Genomic DNA, 21,370 nt, shown 5'->3' on the forward strand with positions numbered 1-21,370 from the left:
CTAAATCGAGATACGTTTCCACGGAAACGATATGATTTTCTATGGGGTTCCGCGTATCTCTTTTCCGATGCATTATTCCTCCTTTACTGCATCCCTCGCTTCCTCACATTGACGAATTAACACACAATTTGCGTCCATATGAAATACTCTGGATTCCCTGCATTGTCCTTGAAAATCGAGATACGTTTCTACGGAAACGATAGGATTTTCTTTGGGGTTCCGAGTATCTCTTTTCCGATGCATTATTCCTCCTTTACTGCATCCCTCGCTCCCTCACATTGACGAATTAACACACAATTTGCGTCCATATGATATACCCTGGATTCCCTGCATTGTCCTTCTAAATCGAGATACGTTACACGGAAACGATAGGATTTTCTTTGGGGTTCCGAGTATCTCTTTTCCGATGCATTATTCCTCGTTTACTGCATTCCTCGCTCCCTCACATTGACGAATTTACACACAATTTGCGTCCATATGAAATACTCTGGATTCCCTGCATTGTCCTTCTAAATCGAGATACGTTTCTACGGAAACGTTAGGATTTTCTTTGGTGTTCAGAGGATCTCTTTTTCGATGCGTTATTCCTCCTTTACTGCATCCCTCGCTCCCTCACATTGACGAATTAACACACAATTTGCGTCCATATGGAACACTCTAGATTCCCTGCATTGTCCTTCTAAATCGAGATACGTTTCTACGGAAACGATAGGATTTTCTTTGGGGTTCCGAGTATCTCTTTTCCGATGCATTATTCCTCCTTTACTGCATCCCTCGCTCCCTCACATTGACGAATTAACACACAATTTTCGTCAATATGAAATACTCTTGATTCCCTGCATTGTCCTTCTAAATCGAGATACGTTTCTACGGAAACGATAGGATTTTCTTTTGGCAGTCGAGTATCTCTTTTCCGATGCATTATTCCTCCTTTTCTGTATCCCTCGCTCCCTCACATTGACGAATTAACACACAATTTGCGTCCGTGTGAAATACTCTGGATTCCCTGCATTGTCCTTCTAAATCGAGATACGTTTCTGCGGAAACGATAGGATTTTCTTTGGGGTTCCGAGGATCTCTTTTCCGATGCATTATTCCTCCTTTACTGCATCCCTCGCTCCCTCACATTGACGAATTAACACACAATTTGCGTCCATACGAAATACTCTAGATTCCCTGCATTGTCCTTCTAAATCGAGATACGTTTCTACGGAAACGTTAGGATTTTCTTTGGTATTCCGAGTATCTCTTTTCCGATGCATTATTCCTCCTTTACTGCATCCCTCGCTCCCTCACATTGACGAATTAACACACAATTTGCGTCTATATGAAATACTCTGGATTCCCTGCATTGTCCTTCTAAATCGAGATACGTTTCTACGGAAACGATAGGATTTTCTTTTGGCAGTCGAGTATCTCTTTTCCGATGCATTATTCCTCTACTGCATCCCTCGCTCCCTCACATTGACGAATTAACACACAATTTGCGTCCATATGAATTACTCTAATTTCCCTGCATTGTCCTTCTAAATCGAGATACGTTTCTACGGAAACGATAGGATTTTCTTTGGGGCTCCGAGTATCTCTTTTCCGATGCATTATTCCTCCTTTACTGCATCCCTCACTCCCTCACATTGACGAATTAACACACAATTTGCGTCTATATGAAATACTCTGGATTCCCTGCATTGTCCTTCTAAATCGAGATACGTTTCTACGGAAACGATAGGTTTTTCTTTTGTCAGTCGAGTATCTCTTTTCCGATGCATTATTCCTCCTTTACTGCATCCCTCGCTCCCTCACATTGACGAATTAACACACAATTTGCGTCCATATGAAATACTCTGGATTCCCTGCATTGTCCTTCTAAATCGAGATACGTTTCTACGGAAACGATAGGATTTTCTTTGGGGTTCCGAGTACCTCTTTTCCGATGCATTATTCCTCCTTTACTGCATCCCTCGCTCCCTCACATTGACGAATTAACACACAATTTGCGTCCGTATGAAATACTCTGGATTCCCTGCATTGTCCTTCTAAATCGAGATACGTTTCTACGGAAACGTTAGGAATTTCTTTGGGGTTCCGAGGATCTCTTTTTCGATGCGTTATTCCTCCTTTACTGCATCCCTCGCTCCCTCACATTGACGAATTAACACACAATTTGCGTCTGTATGAAATACTCTGGATTCCCTGCATTGTCCTTGAAAATCGAGATACGTTTCTACGGAAACGATAGGATTTTCTTTGGGGTTCCGAGTATCTCTTTTCCGATGCATTATTCCTCCTTTACTGCATCCCTCGCTCCCTCACATTGACGAATTAACACACAATTTGCGTCCATATGATATACTCTGGATTCCCTGCATTGTCCTTCTAAATCGAGATACGTTTCTACGGAAACGATAGGATTTTCTTTGGGGTTCCGAGTATCTCTTTTCCGATGCATTATTCCTCCTTAACTGCATCCCACGCTCCCTCACATTGAAGAATTAACACACAATTTGCGTCTATATGAAATACTCTGGATTCCCTGCATTGTCCTTCTAAATCGAGATACGTTTCTATGGAAACGTTAGGATTTTCTTTGGGGTTCCGAGGATCTCTTTTTCGATGCGTTATTCCTCCTTTACTGCATCCCTCGCTCCCTCACATTGACGAATTAACACACAATTTGCGTCCATATGAAATACTCTGGATACCCTGCATTGTCCTTGAAAATCGAGATACATTTCTACGGAAAAGATAGGATTTTCTTTGGGGTTCCGAGAATCTCTTTTCCGATGCATTATTCCTCCTTTACTGCATCCCTCGCTCCCTCACATTGACGAATTTACACACAATTTGCGTCCATATGAAATACTGTGGAATCTCTGCATTGTCCTTCTAAATCGAGTTAAGTTTCTACGGAAACGATAGGATTTTCTTTGGGGTTCCGAGTATCTCTTTTCCGATGCATTATTCCTCCTTTACTGCGGCCCTCGCTCCCTCACATTGAAGAATTAACACACAATTTGCGTCTATATGAAATACTCTGGATTCCCTGCATTGTCCTTCTAAATCGAGATACGTTTCTATGGAAACGTTAGGATTTTCATTGGGGTTCCGAGTATCTATTTTCCGATTCATTATTCCTCCTTTACTGCATCCCTCGCTTCCTCACATTGACGAATTAACACACAATTTGCGTCCATATGAAATACTCTGGATTCCCTGCATTGTCCTTGAAAATCGAGATACGTTTCTACGGAAACGATAGGATTTTCTTTGGGGTTCCGAGTATCTCTTTTCCGATGCATTATTCCTCCTTTACTGCATCCCTCGCTCCCTCACATTGACGAATTAACACACAATTTGCGTCCATATGATATACTCTGGATTCCCTGCATTGTCCTTCTAAATCGAGATACGTTTCTACGGAAACGATAGGATTTTCTTTGGGGTTCCGAGTATCTCTTTTCCGATGCATTATTCCTCCTTTACTGCATCCCTCGCTCCCTCACATTGAAGAATTAACACACAATTTGCGTCTATATGAAATACTCTGGATTCCCTGCATTGTCCTTCTAAATCGAGATACGTTTCTATGGAAACGTTAGGATTTTCTTTGGGGTTCCGAGGATCTCTTTTTCGATGCGTTATTCCTCCTTTACTGCATCCCTCGCTCCCTCACATTGACGAATTAACACACAATTTGCGTCCATATGAAATACTCTGGATACCCTGCATTGTCCTTGAAAATCGAGATACATTTCTACGGAAAAGATAGGATTTTCTTTGGGGTTCCGAGGATCTCTTTTTCGATGCGTTATTCCTCCTTTACTGCATCCCTCGCTCCCTCACATTGACGAATTAACACACAATTTGCGTCCATATGAAATACTCTGGATACCCTGCATTGTCCTTGAAAATCGAGATACATTTCTACGGAAAAGATAGGATTTTCTTTGGGGTTCCGAGGATCTCTTTTTCGATGCGTTATTCCTTCTTTACTGCATCCCTCGCTCCCTCACATTGACGAATTAACACACAATTTGCGTCCATATGAAATACTCTGGATTCCCTGCATTGTCCTTCTAAATCGAGATACGTTTCTACGGAAACGAAAGGATTTTCTTTGGGGTTCCGAGTATCTCTTTTCCGATGCATTATTCCTCCTTTACAGTAACCCTCGCTAACTCACATTGACGAATTAACACACAATTTGCGTCCATATGAATTACTCTGGATTCCCTGCATTGTCCTTCTAAATCGAGATACGTTTCTACGGAAACGATAGGATTTTCTTTGGGGTTCCGAGAATCTCTTTTCCGATGCATTATTCCTCCTTTACTGCATCCCTCGCTCCCTCACATTGACGAATTTACACACAATTTGCGTCCATATGAAATACTGTGGATTCTCTGCATTGTCCTTCTAAATCGAGTTAAGTTTCTACGGAAACGATAGGATTTTCTTTGGGGTTCCGAGTATCTCTTTTCCGATGCATTATTCCTCCTTTACTGCGTCCCTCGCTCCCTCACATTGAAGAATTAACACACAATTTGCGTCTATATGAAATACTCTGGATTCCCTGCATTGTCCTTCTAAATCGAGATACGTTTCTATGGAAACGTTAGGATTTTCATTGGGGTTCCGCGTATCTATTTTCCGATTCATTATTCCTCCTTTACTGCATCCCTCGCTTCCTCACATTGACGAATTAACACACAATTTGCGTCCATATGAAATACTCTGGATTCCCTGCATTGTCCTTGAAAATCGAGATACGTTTCTACGGAAACGATAGGATTTTCTTTGGGGTTCCGAGTATCTCTTTTCCGATGCATTATTCCTCCTTTACTGCATCCCTCGCTCCCTCACATTGACGAATTAACACACAATTTGCGTCCATATGATATACTCTGGATTCCCTGCATTGTCCTTCTAAATCGAGATACGTTTCTACGGAAACGATAGGATTTTCTTTGGGGTTCCGAGTATCTCTTTTCCGATGCATTATTCCTCCTTTACTGCATCCCTCGCTCCCTCACATTGACGAATTAACACACAATTTGCGTCCGTATGAAATACTCTGGATACCCTGCATTGTCCTTCTAAATCGAGATACGTTTCTATGGAAACGTTAGGATTTTCTTTGGGGTTCCGAGGATCTCTTTTTCGATGCGTTATTCCTCCTTTACTGCATCCCTCGCTCCCTCACATTGACGAATTAACACACAATTTGCGTCCATATGAAATACTCTGGATACCCTGCATTGTCCTTGAAAATCGAGATACATTTCTACGGAAAAGATAGGATTTTCTTTGGGGTTCCGAGGATCTCTTTTTCGATGCGTTATTCCTCCTTTACTGCATCCCTCGCTCCCTCACATTGACGAATTAACACACAATTTGCGTCCATATGAAATACTCTGGATTCCCTGCATTGTCCTTCTAAATCGAGATACGTTTCTACGGAAACGATAGGATTTTCTTTGGGGTTCCGAGTATCTCTTTTCCGATGCATTATTCCTCCTTTACAGCAACCCTCGCTAACTCACATTGACGAATTAACACACAATTTGCGTCCATATGAATTACTCTGGATTCCCTGCATTGTCCTTCTAAATCGAGATACGTTTCTACGGAAACGATAGGATTTTCTTTGGGGTTCCGAGAATCTCTTTTCCGATGCATTATTCCTCCTTTACTGCATCCCTCGCTCCCTCACATTGACGAATTTACACACAATTTGCGTCCATATGAAATACTGTGGATTCTCTGCATTGTCCTTCTAAATCGAGTTAAGTTTCTACGGAAACGATAGGATTTTCTTTGGGGTTCCGAGTATCTCTTTTCCGATGCATTATTCCTCCTTTACTGCGTCCCTCGCTCCCTCACATTGAAGAATTAACACACAATTTGCGTCTATATGAAATACTCTGGATTCCCTGCATTGTCCTTCTAAATCGAGATACGTTTCTATGGAAACGTTAGGATTTTCATTGGGGTTCCGCGTATCTATTTTCCGATTCATTATTCCTCCTTTACTGCATCCCTCGCTTCCTCACATTGACGAATTAACACACAATTTGCGTCCATATGAAATACTCTGGATTCCCTGCATTGTCCTTGAAAATCGAGATACGTTTCTACGGAAACGATAGGATTTTCTTTGGGGTTCCGAGTATCTCTTTTCCGATGCATTATTCCTCCTTTACTGCATCCCTCGCTCCCTCACATTGACGAATTAACACACAATTTGCGTCCATATGATATACTCTGGATTCCCTGCATTGTCCTTCTAAATCGAGATACGTTTCTATGGAAACGATAGGATTTTCTTTGGGGTTCCGAGTATCTCTTTTCCGATGCATTATTCCTCCTTTACTGCATCCCTCGCTCCCTCACATTGAAGAATTAACACACAATTTGCGTCTATATGAAATACTCTGGATTCCCTGCATTGTCCTTCTAAATCGAGATACGTTTCTATGGAAACGTTAGGATTTTCTTTGGGGTTCCGAGGATCTCTTTTTCGATGCGTTATTCCTCCTTTACTGCATCCCTCGCTCCCTCACATTGACGAATTAACACACAATTTGCCTCCATATGAAATACTCTGGATACCCTGCATTGTCCTTGAAAATCGAGATACATTTCTACGGAAAAAATAGGATTTTCTTTGGGGTTCCGAGGATCTCTTTTTCGATGCGTTATTCCTCCTTTACTGCATCCCTCGCTCCCTCACATTGACGAATTAACACACAATTTGCGTCCATATGAAATACTCTGGATTCCCTGCATTGTCCTTCTAAATCGAGATACGTTTCTACGGAAACGATAGGATTTTCTTTGGGGTTCCGAGTATCTCTTTTCCGATGCATTATTCCTCCTTTACTGCATCCCTCGCCCCGTCACATTGACGAATTAACACACAATTTGCGTCCATATGAAATACTCTGTATTCCCTGCATTGTCCTCCTAAATCGAGATACGTTTCTACGGAAACGATAGGATTTTCTTTGGGGTTCCGAGTATCTCTTTTCCGATGCATTATTCCTCCTTTACTGCATCCCTCGCTCCCTCACATTGAAGAATTAACACACAATTTGCGTCTATATGAAATACTCTGGATTCCCTGCATTGTCCTTCTAAATCGAGATACGTTTCTATGGAAACGTTAGGATTTTCTTTGGGGTTCCGAGGATCTCTTTTTCGATGCGTTATTCCTCCTTTACTGCATCCCTCGCTCCCTCACATTGACGAATTAACACACAATTTGCGTCCATATGAAATACTCTGGATACCCTGCATTGTCCTTGAAAATCGAGATACATTTCTACGGAAAAGATAGGATTTTCTTTGGGGTTCCGAGTATCTCTTTTCCGATGCATTATTCCTCCTTTACTGCATCCCTCGCTCCCTCACATTGACGAATTAACACACAATTTGCGTCCATATGATATACTCTGGATTCCCTGCATTGTCCTTCTAAATCGAGATACGTTTCTACGGAAACGATGGGATTTTCTTTGGGGTTCCGAGGATCTCTTTTTCGGTGCGTTATTCCTCCTTTACTGCATCCCTCGCTCCCTCACATTGACGAATTAACACACAATTTGCGTCCATATGATATACTCTGGATTCCCTGCATTGTCCTTCTAAATCGAGATACGTTTCTACGGAAACGATAGGATTTTCTTTGGGGTTCCGAGTATCTCTTTTCCGATGCATTATTCCTCGTTTACTGCATTCCTCGCTCCCTCACATTGACGAATTTACACACAATTTGCGTCCATATGAAATACTGTGGATTCCCTGCATTGTCCTTCTAAATCGAGATACGTTTCTACGGAAACGTTAGGATTTTCTTTGGGGTTCCGAGGATCTCTTTTTCGATGCGTTATTCCTCCTTTACTGCATCCCTCGCTCCCTCACATTGACGAATTAACACACAATTTGCGTCCATATGAAATACTCTAGATTCCCTGCATTGTCCTTCTAAATCGAGATACGTTTCTACGGAAACGATAGGATTTTCTTTGGGGTTCCGAGTATCTCTTTTCCGATGCATTATTCCTCCTTTACTGTATCCCTCGCTCCCTCACATTGACGAATTAACACACAATTTGCGTCTATATGAAATACTCTGGATTTCCTGCATTGTCCTTCTAAATCGAGATACGTTTCTACGGAAACGATAGGATTTTCTTTTGGGAGTCGAGTATCTCTTTTCTGATGCATTATTCCTCCTTTTCTGCATCCCTCGCTCCCACACATTGACGAATTAACACACAATTTGCGTCCGTATGAAATACTCTGGATTCCCTGCATTGTCCTTCTAAATCGAGATACGTTTCTGCGGAAACGATAGGATTTTCTTTGGGGTTCCGAGGATCTCTTTTCCGATGCATTATTCCTCCTTTACTGCATCCCTCGCTCCCTCACATTGACGAATTAACACACAATTTGCGTCCATATGAAATACTCTGGATGCCCTGCATTGTCCTTCTAAATCGAGATACGTTTCTACGGAAACGATAGGATTTTCTTTGGGGTTCCGAGTATCTCTTTTCCGATGCATTATTCCTCCTTTACTGCATCCCTCGCTCCCTCACATTGACGAATTAACACACAATTTGCGTCTATATGAAATACTCTGGATTCCCTGCATTGTCCTTCTAAATCGAGATACGTTTCTACGGAAACGATAGGATTTTCTTTTGGCAGTCGAGTATCTCTTTTCCGATGCATTATTCCTCCTTTACTGCATCCCTCGCTCCCTCACATTGACGAATTAACACACAATTTGCGTCCATATGAAATACTCTGGATTCCCTGCATTGTCCTTCTAAATCGAGATACGTTTCTATGGAAACGTTAGGATTTTCTTTGGGGTTCCGAGGATCTCTTTTTCGATGCGTTATTCCTCCTTTACTGCATCCCTCGCTCCCTCACATTGACGAATTAACACACAATTTGCGTCTATATGAAATACTCTGGATACCCTGCATTGTCCTTGAAAATCGAGATACATTTCTACGGAAAAGATAGGATTTTCTTTGGGGTTCCGAGTATCTCTTTTCCGATGCATTATTCCTCCTTTACTGCATCCCTCGCTCCGTCACATTGACGAATTAACACACAATTTGCGTCCATATGATATACTCTGGATTCCCTGCATTGTCCTTCTAAATCGAGATACGTTTCTACGGAAACGATGGGATTTTCTTTGGGGTTGCGAGGATCTCTTTTTCGATGCGTTATCCCTCCTTTACTGCATCCCTCGCTCCCTCACATTGACGAATTAACACACAATTTGCGTCCATATGAAATACTCTGGATTCCCTGCATTGTCCTTCTAAATCGAGACACGTTTCTACGGAAACGATAGGATTTTCTTTGGGGTTCCGAGTATCTCTTTTCCGATGCATTATTCCTCCTTTACTGCATCCCTCGCTCCGTCACATTGACGAATTAACACACAATTTGCGTCCATATGAAATACTCTGTATTCCCTGCATTGTCCTCCTAAATCGAGATACGTTTCTACGGAAACGATAGGATTTTCTTTGGGGTTCCGAGTATCTCTTTTCCGATGCATTATTCCTCCTTTACTGCATCCCTCGCTCCCTCACATTGACGAATTAACACACAATTTGCGTCCATATGAAATACTCTGGATTCCCTGCATTGTCCTTCTAAATCGAGATACGTTTCCACAGAAACGATAGGATTTTCTTTGGGGTTCCGCGTATCTCCTTTCCGATGCATTATTCCTCCTTTACTGCATCCCTCGCTTCCTCACATTGACGAATTAACACACAATTTGCGTCCATATGAAATACTCTGGATTCCCTGCATTGTCCTTGAAAATCGAGATACGTTTCTACGGAAACGAAAGGATTTTCTTTGGGGTTCCGAGTATCTCTTTTCCGATGCATTATTCCTCCTTTACTGCATCCCTCGCTCCCTCACATTGACGAATTAACACACAATTTGCGTCCATATGATATACCCTGGATTCCCTGCATTGTCCTTCTAAATCGAGATACCTTTCTACGGAAACGATAGGATTTTCTTTGGGGTTCCGAGTATCTCTTTTCCGATGCATTATTCCTCGTTTACTGCATTCCTCGCTCCCTCTCATTGACGAATTTACACACAATTTGCGTCCATATGAAATACTGTGGATTCCCTGCATTGTCCTTCTAAATCGAGATACGTTTCTACGGAAACGTTAGGATTTTCTTTGGGTTTCCGAGGATCTCTTTTTCGATGCGTTATTCCTCCTTTACTGCATCCCTCGCTCCCTCACATTGACGAATTAACACACAATTTGCGTCCATATGAAACACTCTAGATTCCCTGCATTGTCCTTCTAAATCGAGATACGTTTCTACGGAAACGATAGGATTTTCTTTGGGGTTCCGAGTATCTCTTTTCCGATGCATTATTCCTCCTTTACTGTATCCCTCGCTCCCTCACATTGACGAATTAACACACAATTTGCGTCTATATGAAATACTCTGGATTTCCTGCATTGTCCTTCTAAATCGAGATACGTTTCTACGGAAACGATAGGATTTTCTTTTGGCAGTCGAGTATCTCTTTTCCGATGCATTATTCCTCCTTTTCTGCATCCCTCGCTCCCACACATTGACGAATTAACACACAATTTGCGTCCGTATGAAATACTCTGGATTCCCTGCATTGTCCTTCTAAATCGAGATACGTTTCTGCGGAAACGATAGGATTTTCTTTGGGGTTCCGAGGATCTTTTTTCCGATGCATTATTCCTCCTTTACTGCATCCCTCGCTCCCTCACATTGACGAATTAACACACAATTTGCGTCCATATGAAATACTCTGGATTCCCTGCATTGTCCTTCTAAATCGAGATACGTTTCTATGGAAACGTTAGGATTTTCTTTGGGGTTCCGAGGATCTCTTTTTCGATGCGTTATTCCTCCTTTACTGCATCCCTCGCTCCCTCACATTGACGAATTAACACACAATTTGCGTCCATATGAAATACTCTGGATTCCCTGCATTGTCCTTCTAAATCGAGATACGTTTCTACGGAAACGATAGGATTTTCTTTGGGGTTCCGAGTATCTCTTTTCCGATGCATTATTCCTCCTTTACTGCATCCCTCGCCCCGTCACATTGACGAATTAACACACAATTTGCGTCCATATGAAATACTCTGTATTCCCTGATTTGTCCTCCTAAATCGAGATACGTTTCTACGGAAACGATAGGATTTTCTTTGGGGTTCCGAGTATCTCTTTTCCGATGCATTATTCCTCCTTTACTGCATCCCTCGCTCCCTCACATTGAAGAATTAACACACAATTTGCGTCTATATGAAATACTCTGGATTCCCTGCATTGTCCTTCTAAATCGAGATACGTTTCTATGGAAACGTTAGGATTTTCTTTGGGGTTCCGAGGATCTCTTTTTCGATGCGTTATTCCTCCTTTACTGCATCCCTCGCTCCCTCACATTGACGAATTAACACACAATTTGCGTCTATATGAAATACTCTGGATACCCTGCATTGTCCTTGAAAATCGAGATACATTTCTACGGAAAAGATAGGATTTTCTTTGGGGATCCGAGTATCTCTTTTCCGATGCATTATTCCTCCTTTACAGCATCCCTCGCTCCCTCACATTGACGAATTAACACACAATTTGCGTCCATATGATATACTCTGGATTCCCTGCATTGTCCTTCTAAATCGAGATACGTTTCTACGGAAACGATGGGATTTTCTTTGGGGTTGCGAGGATCTCTTTTTCGATGCGTTATCCCTCCTTTACTGCATCCCTCGCTCCCTCACATTGACGAATTAACACACAATTTGCGTCCATATGAAATACTCTGGATTCCCTGCATTGTCCTTCTAAATCGAGATACGTTTCTACGGAAACGATAGGATTTTCTTTGGGGTTCCGAGTATCTCTTTTCCGATGCATTATTCCTCCTTTTCTGCATCCCTCGCTCCCACACATTGACGAATTAACACACAATTTGCGTCCGTATGAAATACTCTGGATTCCCTGCATTGTCCTTCTAAATCGAGATACGTTTCTGCGGAAACGATAGGATTTTCTTTGGGGTTCCGAGGATCTCTTTTCCGATGCATTATTCCTCCTTTACTGCATCCCTCGCTCCCTCACATTGACGAATTAACACACAATTTGCGTCCATATGAAATACTCTGGATGCCCTGCATTGTCCTTCTAAATCGAGATACGTTTCTACGGAAACGATAGGATTTTCTTTGGGGTTCCGAGTATCTCTTTTCCGATGCATTATTCCTCCTTTACTGCATCCCTCGCTCCCTCACATTGACGAATTAACACACAATTTGCGTCTATATGAAATACTCTGGATTCCCTGCATTGTCCTTCTAAATCGAGATACGTTTCTACGGAAACGATAGGATTTTCTTTTGGCAGTCGAGTATCTCTTTTCCGATGCATTATTCCTCCTTTACTGCATCCCTCGCTCCCTCACATTGACGAATTAACACACAATTTGCGTCCATATGAAATACTCTGGATTCCCTGCATTGTCCTTCTAAATCGAGATACGTTTCTATGGAAACGTTAGGATTTTCTTTGGGGTTCCGAGGATCTCTTTTTCGATGCGTTATTCCTCCTTTACTGCATCCCTCGCTCCCTCACATTGACGAATTAACACACAATTTGCGTCTATATGAAATACTCTGGATACCCTGCATTGTCCTTGAAAATCGAGATACATTTCTACGGAAAAGATAGGATTTTCTTTGGGGATCCGAGTATCTCTTTTCCGATGCATTATTCCTCCTTTACTGCATCCCTCGCTCCCTCACATTGACGAATTAACACACAATTTGCGTCCTTATGATATACTCTGGATTCCCTGCATTGTCCTTCTAAATCGAGATACGTTTCTACGGAAACGATGGGATTTTCTTTGGGGTTGCGAGGATCTCTTTTTCGATGCGTTATCCCTCCTTTACTGCATCCCTCGCTCCCTCACATTGACGAATTAACACACAATTTGCGTCCATATGAAATACTCTGGATTCCCTGCATTGTCCTTCTAAATCGAGATACGTTTCTACGGAAACGATAGGATTTTCTTTGGGGTTCCGAGTATCTCTTTTCCGATGCATTATTCCTCCTTTACTGCATCCCTCGCTCCGTCACATTGACGAATTAACACACAATTTGCGTCCATATGAAATACTCTGTATTCCCTGCATTGTCCTCCTAAATCGAGATACGTTTCTACGGAAACGATAGGATTTTCATTGGGGTTCCGAGTATCTCTTTTCCGATGCATTATTCCTCCTTTACTGCATCCCTCGCTCCCTCACATTGACGAATTAACACACAATTTGCGTCCATATGAAATACTCTGGATTCCCTGCATTGTCCTTCTAAATCGAGATACGTTTCCACGGAAACGATAGGATTTTCTTTGGGGTTCCGCGTATCTCCTTTCCGATGCATTATTCCTCCTTTACTGCATCCCTCGCTTCCTCACATTGACGAATTAACACACAATTTGCGTCCATATGAAATACTCTGGATTCCCTGCATTGTCCTTGAAAATCGAGATACGTTTCTACGGAAACGATAGGATTTTCTTTGGGGTTCCGAGTATCTCTTTTCCGATGCATTATTCCTCCTTTACTGCATCCCTCGCTCCCTCACATTGACGAATTAACACACAATTTGCGTCCATATGATATACCCTGGATTCCCTGCATTGTCCTTCTAAATCGAGATACCTTTCTACGGAAACGATAGGATTTTCTTTGGGGTTCCGAGTATCTCTTTTCCGATGCATTATTCCTCGTTTACTGCATTCCTCGCTCCCTCTCATTGACGAATTTACACACAATTTGCGTCCATATGAAATACTGTGGATTCCCTGCATTGTCCTTCTAAATCGAGATACGTTTCTACGGAAACGTTAGGATTTTCTTTGGGGTTCCGAGGATCTCTTTTTCGACGCGTTATTCCTCCTTTACTGCATCCCTCGCTCCCTCACATTGACGAATTAACACACAATTTGCGTCCATATGAAACACTCTAGATTCCCTGCATTGTCCTTCTAAATCGAGATACGTTTCTACGGAAACGATAGGATTTTCTTTGGGGTTCCGAGTATCTCTTTTCCGATGCATTATTCCTCCTTTACTGTATCCCTCGCTCCCTCACATTGACGAATTAACACACAATTTGCGTCTATATGAAATACTCTGGATTTCCTGCATTGTCCTTCTAAATCGAGATACGTTTCTACGGAAACGATAGGATTTTCTTTTGGCAGTCGAGTATCTCTTTTCCGATGCATTATTCCTCCTTTTCTGCATCCCTCGCTCCCACACATTGACGAATTAACACACAATTTGCGTCCGTATGAAATACTCTGGATTCCCTGCATTGTCCTTCTAAATCGAGATACGTTTCTGCGGAAACGATAGGATTTTCTTTGGGGTTCCGAGGATCTCTTTTCCGATGCATTATTCCTCCTTTACTGCATCCCTCGCTCCCTCACATTGACGAATTAACACACAATTTGCGTCCATATGAAATACTCTAGATTCCCTGCATTGTCCTTCTAAATCGAGATACGTTTCTACGGAAACGTTAGGATTTTCTTTGGTGTTCCGAGTATCTCTTTTCCGATGCATTATTCCTCCTTTACTGCATCCCTCGCTTCCTCACATTGACGAATTATCACACAATTTGCGTCTATATGAAATACTCTGGATTCCCTGCATTGTCCTTCTAAATCGAGATACGTTTCTACGGAAACGATAGGATTTTCTTTTGGCAGTCGAGTATCTCTTTTCCGATGCATTATTCCTCCTTTACTGCATCCCTCGCTCCCTCACATTGACGAATTAACACACAATTTGCGTCCATATGAAATACTCTGGATGCCCTGCATTGTCCTTCTAAATCGAGATACGTTTCTACGGAAACGATAGGATTTTCTTTGGGGTTCCGAGTATCTCTTTTCCGATGCATTATTCCTCCTTTACTGCATCCCTCGCTCCCTCACATTGACGAATTAACACACAATTTGCGTCTATATGAAATACTCTGGATTCCCTGCATTGTCCTTCTAAATCGAGATACGTTTCTACGGAAACGATAGGATTTTCTTTTGGCAGTCGAGTATCTCTTTTCCGATGCATTATTCCTCCTTTACTGCATCCCTCGCTCCCTCACATTGACGAATTAACACACAATTTGCGTCCATATGAAATACTCTGGATTCCCTGCATTGTCCTTCTAAATCGAGATACGTTTCTATGGAAACGTTAGGATTTTCTTTGGGGTTCCGAGGATCTCTTTTTCGATGCGTTATTCCTCCTTTACTGCATCCCTCGCTCCCTCACATTGACGAATTAACACACAATTTGCGTCTATATGAAATACTCTGGATACCCTGCATTGTCCTTGAAAATCGAGATACATTTCTACGGAAAAGATAGGATTTTCTTTGGGGTTCCGAGTATCTCTTTTCCGATGCATTATTCCTCCTTTACTGCATCCCTCGCTCCGTCACATTGACGAATTAACACACAATTTGCGTCCATATGAAATACTCTGTATTCCCTGCATTGTCCTCCTAAATCGAGATACGTTTCTACGGAAACGATAGGATTTTCTTTGGGGTTCCGAGTATCTCTTTTCCGATGCATTATTCCTCCTTTACTGCATCCCTCGCTCCCTCACATTGACGAATTAACACACAATTTGCGTCCATATGAAATACTCTGGATTCCCTGCATTGTCCTTCTAAATCGAGATACGTTTCCACGGAAACGATAGGATTTTCTTTGGGGTTCCGCGTATCTCTTTTCCGATGCATTATTCCTCCTTTACTGCATCCCTCGCTTCCTCACATTGACGAATTAACACACAATTTGCGTCCATATGAAATACTCTGGATTCCCTGCATTGTCCTTGAAAATCGAGATACGTTTCTACGGAAACGATAGGATTTTCTTTGGGGTTCCGAGTATCTCTTTTCCGATGCATTATTCCTCCTTTACTGCATCCCTCGCTCCCTCACATTGACGAATTAACACACAATTTGCGTCCATATGATATACCCTGGATTCCCTGCATTGTCCTTCTAAATCGAGATACGTTTCTACGGAAACGATAGGATTTTCTTTGGGGTTCCGAGTATCTCTTTTCCGATGCATTATTCCTCGTTTACTGCATTCCTCGCTCCCTCACATTGACGAATTTACACACAATTTGCGTCCATATGAAATACTCTGGATTCCCTGCATTGTCCTTCTAAATCGAGATACGTTTCTACGGAAACGTTAGGATTTTCTTTGGGGTTCCGAGGATCTCTTTTTCGATGCGTTATTCCTCCTTTACTGCATCCCTCGCTCCCTCACATTGACGAATTAACACACAATTTGCGTCCATATGAAACACTCTAGATTCCCTGCATTGTCCTTCTAAATCGAGATACGTTTCTACGGAAACGATAGGATTTTCTTTGGGGTTCCGAGTATCTCTTTTCCGATGCATTATTCCTCCTTTACTGCATCCCTCGCTCCCTCACATTGACGAATTAACACACAATTTTCGTCAATATGAAATACTCTTGATTCCCTGCATTGTCCTTCTAAATCGAGATACGTTTCTACGGAAACGATAGGATTTTCTTTTGGCAGTCGAGTATCTCTTTTCCGATGCATTATTCCTCCTTTTCTGTATCCCTCGCTCCCTCACATTGACGAATTAACACACAATTTGCGTCCGTGTGAAATACTCTGGATGCCCTGCATTGTCCTTCTAAATCGAGATACGTTTCTACGGAAACGATAGGATTTTCTTTGGGGTTCCGAGTATCTCTTTTCCGATGCATTATTCCTCCTTTACTGCATCCCTCGCTCCCTCACATTGACGAATTAACACACAATTTGCGTCTATATGAAATACTCTGGATTCCCTGCATTGTCCTTCTAAATCGAGATACGTTTCTACGGAAACGATAGGATTTTCTTTTGGCAGTCGAGTATCTCTTTTCCGATGCATTATTCCTCCTTTACTGCATCCCTCGCTCCCTCACATTGACGAATTAACACACAATTTGCGTCCATATGAAATACTCTGGATTCCCTGCATTGTCCTTCTAAATCGAGATACGTTTCTATGGAAACGTTAGGATTTTCTTTGGGGTTCCGAGGATCTCTTTTTCGATGCGTTATTCCTCCTTTACTGCATCCCTCGCTCCCTCACATTGACGAATTAACACACAATTTGCGTCTATATGAAATACTCTGGATACCCTGCATTGTCCTTGAAAATCGAGATACATTTCTACGGAAAAGATAGGATTTTCTTTGGGGTTCCGAGTATCTCTTTTCCGATGCATTATTCCTCCTTTACTGCATCCCTCGCTCCGTCACATTGACGAATTAACACACAATTTGCGTCCATATGAAATACTCTGTATTCCCTGCATTGTCCTCCTAAATCGAGATACGTTTCTACGGAAACGATAGGATTTTCTTTGGGGTTCCGAGTATCTCTTTTCCGATGCATTATTCCTCCTTTACTGCATCCCTCGCTCCCTCACATTGACGAATTAACACACAATTTGCGTCCATATGAAATACTCTGGATTCCCTGCATTGTCCTTCTAAATCGAGATACGTTTCCACGGAAACGATAGGATTTTCTTTGGGGTTCCGCGTATCTCTTTTCCGATGCATTATTCCTCCTTTACTGCATCCCTCGCTTCCTCACATTGACGAATTAACACACAATTTGCGTCCATATGAAATACTCTGGATTCCCTGCATTGTCCTTGAAAATCGAGATACGTTTCTACGGAAACGATAGGATTTTCTTTGGGGTTCCGAGTATCTCTTTTCCGATGCATTATTCCTCCTTTACTGCATCCCTCGCTCCCTCACATTGACGAATTAACACACAATTTGCGTCCATATGATATACCCTGGATTCCCTGCATTGTCCTTCTAAATCGAGATACGTTTCTACGGAAACGATAGGATTTTCTTTGGGGTTCCGAGTATCTCTTTTCCGATGCATTATTCCTCGTTTACTGCATTCCTCGCTCCCTCACATTGACGAATTTACACACAATTTGCGTCCATATGAAATACTCTGGATTCCCTGCATTGTCCTTCTAAATCGAGATACGTTTCTACGGAAACGTTAGGATTTTCTTTGGGGTTCCGAGGATCTCTTTTTCGATGCGTTATTCCTCCTTTACTGCATCCCTCGCTCCCTCACATTGACGAATTAACACACAATTTGCGTCCATATGAAACACTCTAGATTCCCTGCATTGTCCTTCTAAATCGAGATACGTTTCTACGGAAACGATAGGATTTTCTTTGGGGTTCCGAGTATCTCTTTTCCGATGCATTATTCCTCCTTTACTGCATCCCTCGCTCCCTCACATTGACGAATTAACACACAATTTTCGTCAATATGAAATACTCTTGATTCCCTGCATTGTCCTTCTAAATCGAGATACGTTTCTACGGAAACGATAGGATTTTCTTTTGGCAGTCGAGTATCTCTTTTCCGATGCATTATTCCTCCTTTTCTGTATCCCTCGCTCCCTCACATTGACGAATTAACACACAATTTGCGTCCGTGTGAAATACTCTGGATTCCCTGCATTGTCCTTCTAAATCGAGATACGTTTCTGCGGAAACGATAGGATTTTCTTTGGGGTTCCGAGGATCTCTTTTCCGATGCATTATTCCTCCTTTACTGCATCCCTCGCTCCCTCACATTGACGAATTAACACACAATTTGCGTCCATACGAAATACTCTAGATTCCCTGCATTGTCCTTCTAAATCGAGATACGTTTCTACGGAAACGTTAGGATTTTCTATGGTGTTCCGAGTATCTCTTTTCCGATGCATTATTCCTCCTTTACTGCATCCCTCGCTCCCTCACATTGACGAATTAACACACAATTTGCGTCTATATGAAATACTCTGGATTCCCTGCATTGTCCTTCTAAATCGAGATACGTTTCTACGGAAACGATAGGATTTTCTTTTGGCAGTCGAGTATCTCTTTTCCGATGCATTATTCCTCTACTGCATCCCTCGCTCCCTCACATTGACGAATTAACACACAATTTGCGTCCATATGAAATACTCTAATTTCCCTGCATTGTCCTTCTAAATCGAGATACGTTTCTACGGAAACGATAGGATTTTCTTTGGGGCTCCGAGTATCTCTTTTCCGATGCATTATTCCTCCTTTACTGCATCCCTCGCTCCGTCACATTGACGAATTAACACACAATTTGCGTCCATATGAAATACTCTGTATTCCCTGCATTGTCCTCCTAAATCGAGATACGTTTCTACGGAAACGATAGGATTTTCTTTGGGGTTCCGAGTATCTCTTTTCCGATGCATTATTCCTCCTTTACTGCATCCCTCGCTCCCTCACATTGACGAATTAACACACAATTTGCGTCCATATGAAATACTCTGGATTCCCTGCATTGTCCTTCTAAATCGAGATACGTTTCCACGGAAACGATAGGATTTTCTTTGGGGTTCCACGTATCTCTTTTCCGATGCATTATTCCTCCTTTACTGCATCCCTCGCTTCCTCACATTGACGAATTAACACACAATTTGCGTCCATATGAAATACTCTGGATTCCCTGCATTGTCCTTGAAAATCGAGATACGTTTCTACGGAAACGATAGGATTTTCTTTGGGGTTCCGAGTATCTCTTTTCCGATGCATTATTCCTCCTTTACTGCATCCCTCGCTCCCTCACATTGACGAATTAACACACAATTTGCGTCCATATGATATACCCTGGATTCCCTGCATTGTCCTTCTAAATCGAGATACGTTTCTACGGAAACGATAGGATTTTCTTTGGGGTTCCGAGTATCTCTTTTCCGATGCATTATTCCTCGTTTACTGCATTCCTCGCTCCCTCACATTGACGAATTTACATACAATTTGCGTCCATATGAAATACTCTGGATTCCCTGCATTGTCCTTCTAAATCGAGATACGTTTCTACGGAAACGTTAGGATTTTCTTTGGGGTTCCGAGGATCTCTTTTTCGATGCGTTATTCCTCCTTTACTGCATCCCTCGCTCCCTCACATTGACGAATTAACACACAATTTGCGTCCATATGAAACACTCTAGATTCCCTGCATTGTCCTTCTAAATCGAGATACGTTTCTACGGAAACGATAGGATTTTCTTTGGGGTTCCGAGTATCTCTTTTCCGATGCATTATTCCTCCTTTACTGCATCCCTCGCTCCCTCACATTGACGAATTAACACACAATTTTCGTCAATATGAAATACTCTTGATTCCCTGCATTGTCCTTCTAAATCGAGATACGTTTCTACGGAAACGATAGGATTTTCTTTTGGCAGTCGAGTATCTCTTTTCCGATGCATTATTCCTCCTTTTCTGTATCCCTCGCTCCCTCACATTGACGAATTAACACACAATTTGCGTCCGTGTGAAATACTCTGGATTCCCTGCATTGTCCTTCTAAATCGAGATACGTTTCTGCGGAAACGATATGATTTTCTTTGGGGTTCCGAGGATCTCTTTTCCGATGCATTATTCCTCCTTTACTGCATCCCTCGCTCCCTCACATTGACGAATTAACACACAATTTGCGTCCATACGAAATACTCTAGATTCCCTGCATTGTCCTTCTAAATCGAGATACGTTTCTACGGAAACGTTAGGATTTTCTATGGTGTTCCGAGTATCTCTTTTCCGATGCATTATTCCTCCTTTACTGCATCCCTCGCTCCCTCACATTGACGAATTAACACACAATTTGCGTCTATATGAAATACTCTGGATTCCCTGCATTGTCCTTCTAAATCGAGATACGTTTCTACGGAAACGATAGGATTTTCTTTTGGCAGTCGAGTATCTCTTTTCCGATGCATTATTCCTCTACTGCATCCCTCGCTCCCTCACATTGACGAATTAACACACAATTTGCGTCCATATGAAATACTCTAATTTCCCTGCATTGTCCTTCTAAATCGAGATACGTTTCTACGGAAACGATAGGATTTTCTTTGGGGCTCCGAGTATCTCTTTTCCGATGCATTATTCCTCCTTTACTGCATCCCTCGCTCCCTCACATTGACGAATTAACACACAATTTGCGTCTATATGAAATACTCTGGATTCCCTGCATTGTCCTTCTAAATCGAGATACGTTTCTACGGAAACGATAGGTTTTTCTTTTGTCAGTCGAATATCTCTTTTCCGATGCATTATTCCTCCTTTACTGCATCCCTCGCTCCCTCACATTGACGAATTAACACATAATTT

The sequence above is a fragment of the Schistocerca nitens genome, chromosome 2, assembly GCF_023898315.1.
Source record: "Schistocerca nitens isolate TAMUIC-IGC-003100 chromosome 2, iqSchNite1.1, whole genome shotgun sequence".
In the NCBI taxonomy this organism is placed as follows: Eukaryota; Metazoa; Arthropoda; class Insecta; order Orthoptera; family Acrididae; genus Schistocerca; species Schistocerca nitens.